Genomic DNA, 19,610 nt, shown 5'->3' with positions numbered 1-19,610 from the left:
ACAGGGGACTGTCTCTTTTTAAAACCATCAGATCTGTGAGACTTAGTCACTATCATGAGAACAATGCAGGCAAGACCTAACCCCATAATTCAATCACCTCCCACTGGGTTCCTCTCATAATATGTGGGAATTGTGGGAGTTACAGTTCAAGATGAGATTTGGGTGAGGACACAGCCAAACCATATTATTATGCCCTTAGTCCCTCCAAAATCTCTTTTCCTCACACCTTGAAACCAATTATGGCTTCCCAACAGTCCCCTCACATCTTAACTCATTTCAGCATTAACTCAAAAGTTTACAGTCCAACATCTCACCTAAAGCAAGGCAAGACCCTTTAATTTTAGAATTAAAAGCAAGTTAGTTACTACATAGATACAATGAGGGTGCAGGCATTGGATAAATACGGTTGTTCTATAAGGAAGAAATTGGCCAAAACAAAGGGGCTACAGGCCCCATGCAAGTCCAAAATCCAGCAAAGTAGTCAAGTCTTAAGTTCTGAAATTATCTTTTTTGAATCCATGTCTTGCATCCACGTCATGCTGATGCAAAACGTGAGTTCCTATGCTCTTGGAAGCTCCACCCCTGTGGCTTTGCAGGGGACAGCCTCCTTTCCTGCTGTTTTCATGGGCAGGTGTTGAGTGTCTGCAGCTTTTTCAGGCACATAGTGCAAGCTGTCAGTGGATCTACTATTCTGAGGTCTGGAGGATAGTAGTCCCCTTCTCACAGCTCCGCTAAGTAGTGTCTCAGCAGGGACTCTGTGTGGAGGCTCTAACTCTACATTTTCCTTCCACATGGCCCTAGCAGAGGTTCTCCATGAAGGCCCCACCCCTGCAGCAAGCTTCTTTCTGGGCATCCAGGCATTTCTATACATCTTCTTAAATCTAGGCAGAGGTTCCCAAACCCCAATTCTTCACTTCTGTGCACTCACAGGCTCAACACCATATGGAAGCTGCCAAGGCTTGATGCTTGCACCCTCTAAAGCCATGACCTAAGCTCTACATTGGCCCCTTTCAGCCACAGCTGGAGTGGCTAAGATACAGGGTACCAAGTCCCTAGGCTGCACATGGCACTGGGACCCTGGGTCCAGCCCAGAAAACAACTTTTTTCTACTAGGCCTCTGGGCCTGTGATGGAAGGGGCTTCAGTGAAGACCTCTGACATGCCCTGGAGACATTTTTCCCATTGTCTTGGGGATTAACATTTGGCTCCTCATTACTTAAGAAAATTTCTGCAGCCTGGTTGAATTTCTCCTCAGAAAATGGGATTCTCTTTTCTCTCTAATTATCAGGCCACAAATTTTCTGAACTTTTATGCTCTCTTCCCTTACAAAGCTGAATGCCTTTAACAGCACCCAAGCCACCTCTTGAATGCTTTGCTGTTTAGAAATTTCTTCCTCTAGATATCCTAAATCATCTCTCTCAAGTTCAAAGTTTCACAAATCTCTAGGGCAGGGGGAAAATGTCACCAGTCTCTTTGCTAAACATTACAAGAGTCACCTTTGCTCCAGTTCCAAACAAGTTCCTAATTTCCATCTGAGACCACCTGAGCCTGGACTTTATTGTCTGCATCACTATCAGCATTTTGGGCAAAGCCATTCAACAAGTCTTTAGGGAGTTCCAAACTTTCCCACATTTTCCTTCCTTTTCTGAGCCCTCCAAATTCTTCCAACCTCTGCCTGTTGCTCAGTTCCAAAGTCACTTCCACAATTTTGAGTATCTTTTCAGCAACGGCCCACTCTATTGGTGTCAATTTACAGTATTAGTTTATTTTCACACTGCTGACAATGACATATTCGAGTCTGGGCAATTTACAAAAAAAGAGGTTTATTGGACTTACAGTTCCATAGAACTGGGGAGGTATCACAATCATGGCAAAGGCAAGGAAGAGCAAGTCACATCTTACGTGGATGGCAGCCGGCAAGGAGAGGGCTTGTGCTGGGAAATGCCTCTTTTTAAAACCATCAGAGATCTCATGAGACTTATTCACTATTATAAGAACAGGGCAGGAAAGGCCTGCCTCCATAATTCAATCACCTTTCCCCGGGTTTCTCCTACAACATGTGGGAATTGTGGGAGTTACAATTCAAGGTGAGATTTGGGTGAGGACACAGCCAAACTGTATCACAGCATATGCCTTATATAAATATCTTGAAAGACAAGAGGAGAGCATGGAAAAACTACTTTGGTGAACTTTAATTAAAATTGTTTCTATATGTTTCAAAATTTTCTGTTGATTCTGTGGTAAATCATTATTGATTAATTTGATTCATCAAATATTAATTGAATAGTTTAAAATAACGTACTAGTTGCTACAGAAGAATCAATGCCAAAGTTTCGTTCATTAAAGTCTGAGGTCATTATAATACTGGAGAACAAAAAAAGTGGCATCAACAGAACAAAAATTTTGAAAATTTTCCAAAAGATAACTGATGCAATTGAATATGTTCTTAAATCAAAACTGAAGAATCTGTCACAGAAGCCAATGGGAGTAAGTGAGATTAGCTCAAGGAAGTTCCAGATAAACCCCAAGCTCAGTATCAGCAAATACCAATGGCAGAAATTGCAATTATTTGTGAATCAAAAAAACATTTTGGGAGGCAGAGCAAGATAATGGAATAGAAAACTCCACTTTATCATCCCCCTGCAGGGACACCTAATTAACAACTATCTACACAGAAAAATATTTTCATAAGAACCAAAAATTAGGGGAGCACTCAGAGTACCTGGGTTTAACTTCATACCACTGAAAAAAGCACTGAAGAGATTAAAACAAACAAACAAAAAAACAATAGCAACAGTCCTGAATTGCTCCCATTAGCAATTCAGCAGCAGCATGCTGTAGATAGACTCTCTGGGTGCTGGGGGAGGAAGAACACAGCAATTATGAGAGATCAAACTCAGTGCTATCCTGTTAAAGCATAAAAGAAAACCAGAACAAACTCAGCTGAAACTCACTTATGGAAGGAGCATTTAAGCCAGCCCTAGTCAGAGGAAAACTGTTGATCCCAGTTGTTCAAACTTGAGTACCTGCAAACCTCACCACTGAGGGCTACATATAACACTCTGTGTCTCCAAGTCAATGCGAAAGGAAGTCTAGACCGTAAGGACTGCAACTGCTAGGTGAGTACTAGTGCTGAACTAGGCCCAGAGACAGTGGACTGGGTGGGGCACATAACATACTGAGACACCAGCTAGGGCAGCAAGGGAGTACAGGTATCACCCCTTCAGGCTGCACAGCTCACAGTTCAAAAAGAGACCTCGTCCTTTTGTTTGAAGAGAGGAGAGGGAAGGGTGGGGAGGACTTTGTCTTGCATCTTGGATACCAGCTCAGCAAGAGCAGGATAGGTCACTAGTAAGAGTTGTGAAGCCCTTGTTCCAGGCCTTAGCTCCTGGGTGACATTTCTGGACACACCCTGAGCCAGCAGACAACCCACTGCCTTGAGGGAAAGGACCCAGTCCTGGGAGCATTCATCACCTGCTAACTGAAGACCCCTGGGACCCTTCATAACCAGCAGCAATACTGAGGCACTATGTTGAGGGCCTCAGGTGAGCTTCTGAGATTTGCTGGCTTGAGATGAGACTCAGGACATTACCAGCTATAGGGGCTAAAGGGCAAAACTCCTCTGCTTGAGAAAAACAGGGAAAAGTAAAGAAGACTTTATATCGCACCTTACATACCAACTTGGCCACAAGGGAGGAGAGTACCATGCAGGCTCTTGAGGTCCCCAATCCTAGGATTTGACTCCTATATGGCATTTCTGGGCCTGCCCTGGGCCAGAGGGAGAACCCACTGCCCTAAATGGTGAGTCCCAGGCCAGTAAGCATTCATGACAAGCTAACTTAAGAGACCTTGGGCTTTAAGGGAACATCATTGGAGGTCTGGCAGTACTTACGGCCTGGGGTGGTGGCGGCTATGGGTTTAGGCTCCTCTGACTTTGAAAAGGGGAGCAAAGAGTGAGCAGAACTGCATCTCATGGCTTGAGCAGCAATACAATAGATGACCAGGTAAATTTATAAGGTTTTTAGCTTCCTTGACTCCTGAATGATACTTCTGGACCCACCTGGGGCCTGGGAGACCTCACTGCCCTGAAAGGAAGGACATAAGCCTGGCTGGCTTTGCCACCTGCTGATTGTAGAGATTCAGGATCTTGAGCAATCATAGGCAGTAGCTAGGCAGTGGTTATAACTGGCCTCAGGTGAGACTCAGTGCTGGGCTGCCTTCAGGTTTGACTCAGTGTAATTCAACAATACATTGGAAGATCACTTCTTATGATGCAGTGGAATTTATCCCTGGAACGCCACGATGGTTCCACATAGCCAAACCAACCAGTGCAATACATCATGTGAACAAAATAAAGAATAAAAACCATATGATTATTTCGATTGATGCTGAAAAAGCATTTGATAAAATTCCACATTCCTTCATTATAAAAACTGTCAAAGAATTGGGGTAACAAGGAACATAACTGAATATGATTAAAGCCATATATGACAATCACATATTGAATGGGAAAAAAATTGAAAGCTTTTCCTCTAAAATCTGGAATATGACAAAGATGCCCACTATCACCAGTTATTTAACATAGTGCTGGAAGTCCTACCTAGAGCAATCAGACAAAAGAAAGATATAAAGAGCATCTAAATTAAGAATAAGTCCAATTATCTTTGCAGATAATGTAATCTTATATTTGGAACTCTACAAGAAAACAAGAAAGGACTCTACAAGAAAACAACTAGAACTGACAAACAAATTTGGTAAAGTTTCAAGACACAAAATCAACATACAAAATAAGTAGCATTTCTATATGCCAACAGTGAAAAATATGAGAAGGAAATCTAAAAGTAATCCCATTTACAATAGCCACCCCAAAAGTTAAATACCTAGAAATTAACTTAACCAAAGAAATAAAAGATCTACATAATAAAAACTATAAAACACTGATGAAGGAAATTGAAGAAGACACACACACACAATCACACACACACACACACACACACACAAATTTCATGTTCATGAACTGGAAGAATCAGTATTATTAAAATATCCATTCTGCCCAAAGCAATCTAGAGATTCAATGTAATTTCCATCAAAATACCAATATATTCTTCATGAAAATAGACAAAACAATCCTAAAACTTATATGGAACCACAAAGACTCAGAATAGCCAAAAGTATCCTAAGCAAAAAGAACAAAACTGGAAGAATCACATTATGTAATTTCAAATTATACTACAGAGCTATAGAAACCAAAGCAGCATGGTACTGACATAAAAACAGACACATAGATCAATGAAACAGAATAAAGAACTCAGAAACAAATCAACATGCCTAAGGTGAACTCATTTTCAACGAAGGTGCCAAGAACATATACTGAGGAAAAGACAGTCTCATAAATGATGCTGAGAAATCTGGTTGTCTATATGCAGAAGAATGGAACTAGACTCCTATCTCCAGTCATATACAAAAATCAAACCAAAATGGATTAAATTAAAGATAGTTAAAGAACTCAAACTCTGGAACTACTACAAGAAAAAATTGGAGATCTCCAGGACATTGGTCTGGGGAAAGATTTCTTAAGCAATACCCCACAAGCACAGACAACCAAAGCCCAAGGAGAAAAATGGAATATCATCAAGTTAAAAAGTTTTTGCAGAGCAAAGGATACAATCAACAATGTAAAGAGACAACCCACAGAATGTGAGAAAATATTTGTAAACTACCCATCTGAGAAGAGATTAATAACTAGAATTTATAAGGAGCTCCAACAACCCTATACGAAAAACTCTAATAATCTGATTTAAAAATTGGCAAAAAATTTGTATAGACATTTTTCAAAAGAAGGCATATAAATGGCAAACAGGAATGTGAAAATGTGCCCAACATCACTGATTATTAGAGAAATGCAAAGCTACAATGAGATAATATCTCATCCCAGTCAAAATGGCTTATAATCAAAAGACAGAAAAAACAAAAATGCTGGTGAGGATGTAGAAAAAAGGGGACACTTGTACACTGTTGGTGGAAATGTAAACTAGTACAACCACTATGCAGAACAGTTTGGAAGTTCCTCAAAAAAACTAAAACTTGAGCTACCATAGGATCCAGTAATCCCACTTCTGGATATATACCAAAAAGAAAGAAAATCAGTATATTGAAGAGATATCTGCACTCTTATGTATGTTGCAACACTGTTTACAATAGCTAATATTTGGAAATAACCTAAGTGTTCATCAAAAGATTAATGGATAAAGACAATGTGGTACATATACACAATGGGGCACTTTTCAGCCATTAAAAAAAAGTGAGATTCAGTTATTTGCAACAACATGGATTGAACTGAAGATCATTATGTTAAGTGAAATAAGCCAGGCATGGAAAGACAAATGTCACATGTTATCATTTATTTGTGGCATTTAAAAATCAAAACAATTGAATTCATGGAGATAGAGACAAGAATAGTTACCAGAGACTGGGAAGTGTAGTGGGGGGCTTGGGAGGAAGTATGGATGGTTAATGGGTACAAAAAAAAAGTTAAGAAAAAATGAATAAAATCTACTATTGTATAGCACTATAGGCTTACTATAGTAAATAATAATTTAATAGTATAGTTTAAAATAACTTAGAGTGTAATTGAATTGTTTGTAACTCAAAGAATACATGCTTCAGGGGATTGATAACCCATTCTCCACTCTGCGGGCTTTTCACATTGTATGCCTGTATCAAAAGTCTCATGTACCCCATAAATAAATAAGCAAATACATATATAAAACTATGTATTCACAAAGATTAAAATAAACAAAAAACCCAAAGAACACTCTCATCACTTGTCCTTTACTTTCTTACTTTTATGGAAATAGAAGAGTTTTGCGTGAGATGTAGATGATAGAGCAAAGTGGCCCAATCTCCTTCTAGCAGTGGTTTTCAACCCCGGAAGACTGTTAGCATCAGGTGAATAACTTTAAGAAAGTATTAATTCTCCTGCTGTACTCTAAGATATTCTGATTCAATTTGTCATAACAGGACCCAGAAGTCAATATTTAAAGTAGAATTTCCCAAGGAGAATTTTTTATTTTTTTACCGTTGATCATTGTTGAGTCACCAAGATTTTTTTCTTTTTTTCCTAGTTTTTTTCTTATACTTTAATGAAAGTATAATATCTGGGATACATGTGCAGAATGTGCAGGTTTTTTACATAGATATACACGTGCCATGATGTTTTGCTGCACCCATCAACCCATCATTTACATTAGGTATTTCTCCTAATGCCATCCCTCCCCTAACCCTCCACCCTGTGACAGGACCCATTGTGTGATGTTCCCCTCCCTGTGTCTATACATACTCAAAACTTAGTAAGTATTTGCAAGATGAATGAATAAATGAACGATAATCAGACTGCCTTCAGGTGAAATACCAATAACTAGATAGTTGTATATTATTGAAAGATATGTTAACAGCTCTGGGAGAAAAAAAAAAACAGGTGATGCTAGAATTTTATACACCATTGAATTCTCAATGAAATGTGAAGAAAAATAAGCATGCTTTGAAATATGCATACACAGTTCACTATGAAAACATACTAAAAACATGATGCAAGGTCATGCTATAGCCAAATATATGTATGTACAACACAGAAATCATAAATCAATTCTAAAATGATTAAAAGTTGATCCAGTAGACCTTGCCACTTGAAAGATTCTCATTACTGCAGGAAATTTCATTGATTGAAGACCACATGTCCTTTATTTGATTTCCATTCATGCTATGGCTTTTACAGTGAATAATTTTATAAATTTCAAATACTGTTTAAACTAAATCCAGTCATAAATATTTAATACAATTACTCAAATAAAATATAATTTTTAATAACTATGGTATAATAAGAAATATATTTGGTGTCTGTCCTTGGATCCTGGCACTGGGCTCCTAATGCATTTTGGAGATGTAAATAAGGTGACAGGGTGACATCCTTAGATCACCTCAAAATAATCAGAATGATTGGAACTTTTAGTGCCACCTTCTGATCTTGTGGAAGGCGCCTGGAGATTAAGCTCTGTAAAGACTCTTGAACAAAATGTGATGAGTCTCAGAATTGACAAACCCTTGAACATGATGTGAGGATGATGCATCCCAGCTCCACAGTGACAGAAGATTTCAGCTCAAGATCCTCTGACTTTGTCCTATGTACCTCTTGATTTGGCTGTTGATTTGTAATCTTCTAATAAATCAGTAAATGTAAGTAGTGTCTTCTTGAATTTTGAGACCACCCTCACAAATTACAAAACATTAGGAGGAGGTTCTTCAGAAGTATAGAGGTCTGGGACTTGAGACCAGCATCTAAAGTTGGGGGCAGTATTTTAGAACTCAGCCCTTAAATTATAGAATCTGCACTAATCCTGAGTAGTTAGTGTTAGAATTGAACTGAATTGTTGAATATCCAGTGGATGTCAGGAGAATTGGAGTATTAATTGTTGATGTTGGAAAATATCCCTAAAAATAACTTTTAAAATTTTAAAGTAACTAAAAGGGACATATTAAAAGGAGAGTTTGTAGAAAAGATAGAAATTATTATAGTATCACATTTTATAGTAGGGAGTTAACAGATATTCATTAAAATTAATTAGTCATAGAATATGAATAAGCACTGAATTTAAAATCATAAACACTGCCACAGAAAATGAAATTGAATAACCACAACCTGAAGTTATGGTGGAAAAAGGCAGTAAGAGATGGTGTGTTTCAATTGTTCTAGTATATCAATCGTTCACCTTTCATCTGTTAGCAGCCAACAGACATGATAGAAAGTTATAAAATAATAAATAGAAGTATAAAATTTAAACTTATACTGGTAACTATAAAAGTAACAAAAACAGAAACTCTTTTATTTTTCTTTCATTTTTTTTGAGTTAAGTTCTTGCTCTGTCACACAGGCTGGAGTGCAGTGGCTCAATCAAGGTTCAGTGCAGCCTCAATTTTCTGGCCTCAAGCGATCGTCCCGCCTCAGCTTCCTGAATAGCTAAGACTACAGGTATGTCAAATTTTTCATTTTTCATAGAGACAATGTCTTCCTATGTTTCCCCAGCTGGTCTCCAGCTCCTGAATTCAAAGGATCCTCTCACCTTGACCTTCCAAAGTGTAGGCCTCACAGCCATTAGCTAGTGCACCTGGCCAGAAACTGTTTCCTTATTAAGAGTAGTAGCCTCTAGGGAGTTGCAGGGATCAAAATGGTATTTTTTGTTTAATATTATCATGTCTACCTTAATTTTTGCATTTATTACTTCTATAATTTAAATATGTAATTTAAAATGTCCTTTGAACTGCAAAAGGAAGCACCATGTAACAGATAATTCAGGAAAACATATTAGTCTTAATATTTTATGATTATGTTTTATAAAATGCACATATTTGAAAATAAGAGACATAAGCCTATGTGAGCTGCTTTTATAATTCAGTTACACTATACATGTAGGGCAATTTACACCTATTATATATTGTGGAGCTCTCTGTTTACTTACTAAGTAATACCTACCTATCTCAGAATTATAGGTTGATGTTTTGGCTTACCCTTTTCAAATATGTTGGGGCAGATAAAATTTATTAAAACCTTTCTTTCAGATTGTGTTTTAATTCAGCCACACAAATGCTTCCCTTGAATATTTATAGAATTATTCACAGAGTATGTTAGGTACTATAATGCTGTCAATATTCCTACTTCTTTTATATAATTTATTTCTTTGCATTTTTTTTACTTTGTGAATATTGTAATTTTATGAAAACTACATGAAAGTTACACAGTGTGCAATTAAATTAATCAAGGGCCATCAATGTGGCGCATTGAGTTATTGAGCAAGAGAGCTTTAAAAACTACTTAGAACTTGATTAGTTTTGATTTATAATGCATCTCTATCAGATAAAGCACTAGCTGTCATGACTAAAATATGAAGAGAAATTTAAAGGAGTAAGGTTGGAGAGTACTTTTTAAAATACAAGGTGTTCCCATTTATATTCGCACGTTTATATGTGCAGAAAGGACTTGTCTCTGTAAACGTATGCTCTGTTTATGCAGACACCTGCATTCAGAATGCAGTTTTCCTTTTTGTGAACTCTAATGGGAAGGTAGTGGGGTACAGGGAGATTCACCCTAATGCACATTTATGAGGATGGACCACCAAATTTATAAATTATTTTATAAGAGACCTTTGTTTCTCAAAAGAGCTGTAAGAATTTAAGAACAATGTGTTTGGAAGGGAAAAAATAACAGAATAGATTTATAAATAAAACAGACCGAATTACACATATAAAAAGTAGAGGTAGGTTTACTTAGGTTGTTTGAATATATCCCAGTGATAATAGTTCATTAATCTGGGAAGGCTGTGTGTGCGTATTTCAGGATGCTTTTTATTGTTCTGCAATACAGTCATTTGGGGAAGGCTTATGGACTTCCTTTGCAACTTAACGTCCATTTATCCTATAACATGAATTTGCTGCTCATTTTCACAGTCTGGCTCTTTAAAAGCATTACTGCACGCTGCTATTTCTCTTTTTGGCACAATTTCATGTTGATTGAGCTCTCCATGACCTATCTTCAATGCTATAGCTCTCTTTTCCCCAACACATAGCTTTCTATTTTTCTGCTTAGCCGTGTTTTTACTACCATTTCCTAAGGCTAGATGATCACTTTATTTCTGCTTTTAATTTTTTTCTGGCTCTTGGCTCTTGGAAGGTTTTATTTACTTCCCACAGGAAATTCTGTATATAAAAGGCTGCTCAATTGCTGAATGGTCACAAAAAAACCTTTCTTCCATCACAGAACACTACACAAACATTCTCTTAATGGTGCTTCCTGGTTTCCTTCCTTTAAAACATCCACTGACAAAACTAAAATGTAGCTGTCTTTAAACCTTTGACTCTCCACTGCAGTGATAGAACCTTTGAACTGTTTTGTGTCCAATGTACATGGTTTGCATTTCTATGTGGAATGTGGTTTAGAAGATATGACAAGTTACATTTTCTTTCAGCACTTCTGTTTCCTCATCTACAAAAGTGGGAGTAAATAGTGCTTACTTTTATAGTTCATGTTAAGGATTAAATAACATCAACACCTTTTAAAACTCCTAGCACAGGGCCTGTTGCAGAGTAATTTAATTTGGAAATCTATTTTGAAAACCACTGCCTAATACATATTTATTAAAAGACTGCTATTTTGTTATTTTAATTCTATAAAAAATGATATGAGTTGCTAAACAATCTTTGGATGCTTTCTCAGTTCATTTTAATTGAAACTGTGATAGAATGTGAGGTGCATCTGCTGTATTTACTTCACTTCTCAGAAAAATAAACAAAAACAATAAAATTAAAAACAATTTCAAGGCCAGGGCACAGTGGTGCACGCCTGTAATCCCAGCACTTTGAGAGGCCAAGGCAGGCAGATCACAAGGTCAAGAGATGGAGATCATCCTGGCCAACATAGTGAAACCCTGTCACTACTAGAAATACAAAAAATTAGCTGGATGTGGTGGCACATGCCTCGAGTCCCACCTACTTGGGGGACTGAGGCAGGAGAATCGCTTGAACCCGGGAGGTGGAGGTTGCAGTGGGCTGAGATTGCTCCACTGCACTCCAGTCTGGTGACAGAGCGAGACTCTGTCTCAAAACAAAAACAAAAAAATCAATTATTTAATCGATGACCCTTATTGATAGAGCATGGCCCAAATGATGTGACATAAATGTGGTTTGCAGAGATGGCCCACCACACTCTTACAACATACACATGCATGAGTTACAACTTTTGTACAACTCAGTTTGGAGAATATAGTCATAGCAAATTCAACAGAAATAAATTCAGCCAGGACTTTCAGTTATACCTATCGTAAAATCAATAAAGAAATTTTTTTTTTGAGACTGAGTCTCTTTCTGTTGCCCAGGCTGGAGTGCAGTGGCGCAATGTGGGCTCATTGCAACCTCCTCCTCCCAGGTTCAAGTGATTCTCCTGCCTCAGGCTCCCAAGTAGCTGCAACTACAGGCACGTGCCACCACGCCTGGCTAATTTTTTGTATTTTTGGTAGAGACGGGGTTTCACTCTGTTAGCCAGGATGGTCTTGATCTCCTGACCTTGTGATCTGCCTGCCTCAGCCTCCCAAAGTGCTGGGATTACAGGCGAGAACCACCGTGCCCAGCCAATAAAGTAATTTTTAATTTCAGCTTCTTAGCTTTACATATTAGTGTGAATTTAATATCACATAAAAACAATAGCACCAAGTCCAGGAAGTGAAAAAATAGAACTATATGATTTTTAAGTCCTTATATAATGCATATAGTGGTATAATATCATCAGAAGCTAGACTGTCATAACTTAAAGATGTAAATTCTAAATACTAACACAATCAATACAATGTAAAAAATTTTTTAAATGTAGCTAAGTCAGAAAAAGAAATAAAAAAGAATCATTAAAAGCATACTCATCAAATTTTAAAAAGCAGCAAAAAAGGACCAGTAAATAAAGACCATAAACAAATATCAAGTTTATAGATTTACACATAGCTACATTACTGATTGTACTAAATGTAAACATTTTGAGTGAGGACACATTATGTCATCTTCATATGTATATTTTATATATATGTATATACACATGTATGTGTATATATGTAGCTTGATATATACGAACATACATATATACATGTAAGTATATATATCGCTTATACATCTCTGTGTATATGTGTGTTTATGTTATATATACACATATATACATATATATGTGTGTGTGTGTGTGTGTGTGTGTATATATATATATAGTCGCTTAATGAAGTTATGTAACAATTTTATCCATGGACCAAGGCTGAAACTCTGTTTGAACACCATCCCCTTAATATACTCAAATTCTGAGATGAAAAAAATTATATTCCTAGAAAGTGAAGAATAGGAGTGGCACAAAGGAACACTGAATAATATGAAAGTTTAGGCTTCAAGAGGAAAATAATAACTAGAAGAAGAGTGGAAGAAAATAAGAATATATGTCACACATTTAAGAAATTAAGATTTCCCAGAAGCGATTAGTCATTTCAAAATGTGTACATGATTCTAAAAAGAGTCATGGTGTGACTAACAATGAGGTACAGCTAGAGTGATCGAAGTCCCAGTTTCCTCCACATAGGCATATTTTATACCTGGTAATTTTATCATTTGACTGGTACTGACTTGCCTAGTATTTACATCTATATGTTTTGGACCTGCTAGAATTAGCAAATTTCATAGTGCAGAGTTTTCCATTTTCCTTAGATGAGCCAACCTGGTGCCTGCCGTCACAGTTTTAGCACTCATTTTGGGTAAAAACAAAGCAAGCAGCACACTTTATAGAACAAATCCAAGAAATGCTTTATCTCTGTCAGGATGTACTACCACACACACTTATTATTTCACCAGAGATATTTTACAAAGTATTTTCATACACTTTGTAATCTGAATGCCTCACTAAAAAGAGTTTTTACCCGAAGTAGTTTACTTCCAAGGTGAATTGTGAAAATGCTGACCTTAATATTCTTTAAAATTTGTTTAAAATATTATTTGAAATATTTTTAATAGAAAGCTGTATTATTGCTGAAATTATCTTAATATCATTCTTCTTTTTTCTCCATATGCTCATATATATCACTATCTCTAGAAGAAACTATGGTAGCATAAATTGGAAAATAAAGCTATCACAAATAGCATTACAGTTTTAAACCACGAGGTAGTAGAGAGTATCATAAATTGAGATTCAGAATTGCAGCTTCCAGTTTTGTTTTTAACTACTATTGTTATCTTGATTATTCTAACAGCTTCAGTTTTCTTATCTAAGACATTATGACATTAAGTTAGATGACTTTAAAAATGCTTTTGTTGTTAAGATTGTGTGAACTGACTTTTTACAGAATTAAATAATTCTAGTCAAATGTTAAATCATTGCTAATTGTTAGTTCACCAAGTCAGTTATTGTCTTCAAATAGGCTTATTCAAGTGTATCAAATTCAGTTAGTTTATTTATATTTTGAGAACACTGTTTCTCTCTCTGTTAACAATTATTTAAAGATCATTTTTATTCTACTGGCAGTTATCTCTACCCTGTTAAATTAATTATTCTGTTGGCACATTTTTCTAACATTACCTTTTTTGCTATAGGAAAGTCCGCTTAGTCCAAACTCTTGTTTGGAAAAAGTCTGGCTCGCTGAGAAATCTGTTTATTTCTCCCAGGGATTTGGTTCAAACAAACAAATTAAATAAAGTTATAGAAGGGGAAAACTCGACAATGGCTTGAATTCTGAGTCAGAGATGCACAGTGTGCTCTCATTATTTTGTTCAACATAAATTCATGAAATATTAGATGTGCTCATATGTAATGTGAGTACAAAGTGCAAGTATGGATACCAAAGCCAAATATAAATGGGGAGCTGGCTGACTGCGGGGGCAGAAAATATACAAGATGAGTTTGGAGCATCTGTAGTGCCAGAAGGTAAGGAAGAGCTCAACACAAACACAACGATGGGACTATGTCAAAGGGACGGACAGGGGAGCCAACTGAAGGAGTTCCCAATGGTCAAAGCTAGAACAACTTCAGCAAAAACGTAAGGTAGACATGGATGACAGCCCAAAGTATAAAATAAATATAATTCTATACTCATATAAATAATCAGTAAATTAGAGGGAATAGACAACTCTTCCATGTAGAAGAATTCTAAGTAATATATGCAGATACTTTCACTTCAGGAGTTGGAGCATGCTTGCTCACTTCTTAAGTGGAGGCTGCATATAGTGACTTCCTTCCAAAAAGCACAGTAGGAACAGGAAAGGGGGAAAAAAGAACTTTACAGTAGAAAATCCTGACAAATCTAACAAACATGATGTTAACCAGGTGAGCAAGGTTAACATCAAAAGTGGTAATTTTTTTATATTATGTACCTTTGATACAATCTGATGAAAATGGCACCTGACCTTGTGGCCTTCCTCCCAAGAACACATAAGCACTTCATATCATGAGAAAAAGATTTGAAAAATCTCAGTTGAAGGACATTCTACAAAATACCTGACCATTACTCTTAAAAACTGACAAGGCTATCAAAAACAAGGAAAGAATTAGCAACTGTCACAACTAAGAGGAATCATAACTATTAAATGTCATGTGATTTCCTGAATAAACTCCTGAAACAGAAAAGGATATTAGATAAGAGCAAAGGAAATCTAAATAAAGTACAGACTTTAATGTTGGTTGATTAATTGTAACAAATTATTCTATTCACGTAAGAAATTAATGAACAGGGAAACTATTGTTGGATATAAGAGAAATCTGCATTAACTTCTCTATTTTTCTGTAAATTTAAAACTGTTACTAAGTTAAAAGTTTATCTTGAAAAATATCCTTGACTCTTTTTGGGAGGAATTTTAAAATATCATTGCTTTTATTTCTGTGATGGCCTGAAATATTAATGTGCTCATATTGTCTTTCACCAAGATAACAATATAACAAAATTCTACCAAGTAATTTCAGCTGTTATATTTGCATTTGTGTATATGAAAAATTATCCAGAGCTACTGAGAAGCAAAATCAGCTTAATTAATAATCAAATATTTGTGCCAATCAACTCATGTTAAGCAATCCACAACATATTACTGCTTTGTACTAGTTCTACCCTCTAGGATATTATTTATCTGTAATCTATTAAGCTATATCTTATAAGCAAATTGACTTTGATAGTCTATGTTTTTTCTAGATTCTTCTATGTCTTAATATTCTCCCCTTTGATTACTTCATAAATATATATATATATTCAGGTGTCTATTTGTTCTTAGTTTTGGAGGAAAAATTCTCTTCAGAGCTGCATTCCTTTTGCATTATGATCAAGGAACATGTCTTGCTGTACCCGTTACATTTATTTTTTATTTGTCTTTCTAACATGGGAGCACAAAGTCATTAGCATGAAAAAGTGAAAGTGTTCTGTTTATGATGGTATATACTACTATTGTGTACCAACATCTTTTTTTCTTTCCCACAGCAACATTGGCACACATCAACTTCAATATTTAATATCACCCGTCAGCTGATAGATGCTAAGATAATGTAAAGAGAGATGAGAGATGCATAAATTAGTTATCAGATTTATCCATTATATAGCAAAATGCAAACTCTTAAACTAGATGTATATTAAAGTATTTGTAGTTATTAAAAAATTCTACCTTTTCTTCTTATTTTTTAATTGTTAGATGAATCATAATCCATCATATTTTTATTTTAAATAATAATAAAATTAAATTACAGTAAAATTGAAGTTATTGGTTAGTAGTGTTTTTCTTAGTATTTATATAGCATTTTTAGTTTCATGGATGTTAAGATATTCATAAAGAAAATAATGCTTCATTTCTCATTTTCTTGAAAATAATAGCAGAAAATGGCATTAACACATTTATCCTTTAGATTTATTTCTCAAACCTTCACAATTGCTAACTGGGAAAATACAATTGTATTATGAAGGATTTTCTTAGAGATTTTTAAATTTATCAAATTAGTATAGTGCATTTATCTTGTGGTGATTGAAAATTAATTTTAGTCTATTTATATTTAAGAGCATTTAAAATTTTGAATTGATAAATTACATCAACTGCATTTTAATAAATGTTACTCACTTTTATATTATCACAATAATAAAAGAGTTATTCTTCATTATTTTTACATGTATTAAGATAATGATGCTGTCTGAAATGCTCGACCGATTTAAAGTGGTGCTTTTATTCTTTACAAAATTAAAATAAAATCCCCAACTTTTATATACTATCTTAAAAAATAATAGACCTTCCTTTAGTATGTTAGACTTTTATATTGAATAATTTTAAGTACATCATAACTCTTTAAACAGGTAATTATGACTTAGAATGATTTAGTAAAAGCATTTCAATTACAGATTAGAAAATTATTTTTTTTAACCCTAAGTTAAATTGTAAAAAAAACCCTCATTTGTTATTGGAAATGTTTGTAAAAGGTAAAAATAATTACAATTTCAGTATATTTATTTTGCTAAAACTTTTGTTGCATAAAAATAATCAGAAAGGCATTTTTTTTTTTTTTGCCAATAATTGGTGTTCCCATTTATCACAGTGGCACCAAAATTCCTTCTTTCTCATGAAATGATTTCAATTTTTTCTTTTTTTATTTCTCACATTGATATATCAAATGGAAAATGTTTCTTGTTTAAAATGGAAAAAGAATGAGATTTATCAGTAAAATTTGTAGTTATGATAATTCTGAGATAAGGGTGAACAAGAAGTAAGGAGGAATCCTGTATATTATTTGAATTTATTTATTTATTCCTTCCTTCCATAATTTTTTAAATTTTAAATATTGATGTGCTTTGGCTGTCTGTCTCAAATCTCATGTAGAATTGTAATCCCCAGTGTTGGAGAAGGGGCCTGGTGGGAGGTAATTGGACGATGGGGCTGGTTTCTCACTTGCTGTTCTCATGAAAGTGAATGAGATCTCACCAGATCTGGTTGCTCAAAAGTGTTTAGCACCTCCCACTTCATGGTCTCTTTCTCTTGCTCTGGCCATGTGAAGATGTGCCTGCTTCCCCTTCACCTTCCACCATGAATACAAGTTTCCTGAGGCCTTCCCAGCCATGCTTCCTGTACAGTCTGTGAAACCATTAGTCAATTAAAACTTTTTTGTTTATAAATTACTCAGTTTCAGGTATTTCTTTATAGCATTGCAAGAATGGACTGATACAGAAAATTGATACTGAGAGTTGGGCATTGCTATAAAGATCCCTGAAAATGTGGAAGCAGCTTTGGAACTGGATAACAGGCAGAGGTTGGAACAGTTTGGAGGGCTCAGAAGACAGGAAGATGAGGGAATGTTTAGACAGGTCCTAGAGACCCATTGAATGGATTTGACCAAAATGTTGATAGTGTTATGGACAGAGATGCCCAGGATAAGGAGGTCTAAGATGGGGGAAAGGTACTTATGGCACTAAAGCAAAGATCACTTTTATTATGCATTAGCAAAAAGACTGGCAACATTGTGCCCTTGCCATAGTGATCTGTGGAACTTTGAACTTGTGAGTGATGATTTTAGGGTATGTGGCAGAAGAAATTTCTATGCAGCAAAATGTTCAAGATGTAACCTGGCTGTTTCTAGCAGCCTAGGTTCATATTTGTGAGCAAAAGAAAAAAATAAAGACATAAAGTACATTGTATCTTGAAAATAACTAACTTTAAAAAATATATATTTTATAGACTCATAGGTGGGAAGGACTTGTCTTGCCTCAGATGAGACTTTGTACCTTGGGCTTTTGAATTAATGCTGGAATGAATTCTGACTTTAGGGGACTATTGGGACTGCATGATTGTGTTTTGAAGTGTGAGAAAGATGTGAGATTTGGGAGGGGCAAGGGATGGAGTAATGTGGTTTGGATTTGTGTCTCCACCTAAATCTCATGTTTACATGTAATCCCTAATTGGAGAGGGGCCTGGTGGGAGTGAGAGGGGAGACCCCCTCACCTACTTCTGTTTCCCAATCTTAGCCTCCTCCCTCCCCTCCCCTCCAGATGGGAAGGAGGGTAAAGAAGGAAAAAAAATACCAAAGAGCTGGGAAAATGACTCCCTTTTAAGTTCCCAGTATCTCTGCTATCTGTTAACCTTGAAAGATCTGCAAATGAATGTTATCCCTGCTGGCTGGAGCCCAGAACTGGGTTACACCCCCACGTCTGCATGGCCCAGGCTCCCTCCTGGAAACACCTCTGCCAATAAACAGCTTATTGTTTTTGTCTTGTCTCTGTAAGCCCCGGCCCCTGCCAATCTCCTCTCAAGATTTGTATGAATTAGCAAATCAATGAAGCCAAACTATTGTAAGGTCTGACATCCAGCAAATGGACGACATAGTTTTGCCTCAGTTTCCCCTTTAGCGTTGTAAGCCTATAAAAGGGGAGAAAAGCTGCTGCTGAGGAACTTGGTCAATGAGGTTGTTGCCCCTGTATCTCCCAGCTGAATAAAAAGCCACTTCCTTCCCCAGTTTGGTGTTCGAGAGGTTTGTTTCTCGCCACTCCTGCTTCAGGAGGTGGTGGGATCATGGGGGTGGATTTCCCCTTGCTATTATCATGTTAGATGATAGTGAATGAGTTCTTATGAGATCTGGTTTTTTCAAAAAAGTATAATACTCCCCACTTCACTCTCTCTTCCTCCTGCTCTGCCCATGTGAAGGTGTGCCTGCTTTCCCTTTCCCTTCTAACATGATTATAAGTTTCTTGAGGCCCTCCTTGCCATGCTTCCTAAACAGCGTGCAGAACTGTGAGCCAATTAAACCTTTTTGCTTTGTAAATTGCCCAATTTCAGGTATTTCTTTAGAGCAGTGCGAGAATGAACTAATGCAGGTTTTATGGTAGACACTGATAAATGATAAATATAAAAACAAAAAATAAAAACTATTTGACATTCTAACAGTTAAAAAAACTTGAACACAATACTCCTAATGATTAATAAATGTTCATAGCAGTATTTAGAGAATCTTTAAAATAAAAGTGACATTTAATACACAGAGTAAATAAGTCGTCATAATTAAAATATAACTTCTTTGATTTCATTAGAGTGTAACAACTC

This window comes from Aotus nancymaae, unplaced genomic scaffold (assembly GCF_030222135.1).
Source record: "Aotus nancymaae isolate 86718 unplaced genomic scaffold, 86718_ANA_hifiasm-v0.15.2.pri h1tg000016l, whole genome shotgun sequence".
Lineage (NCBI taxonomy): Eukaryota > Metazoa > Chordata > Mammalia > Primates > Aotidae > Aotus > Aotus nancymaae.
This window is presented reverse-complemented; position numbering follows the sequence as displayed.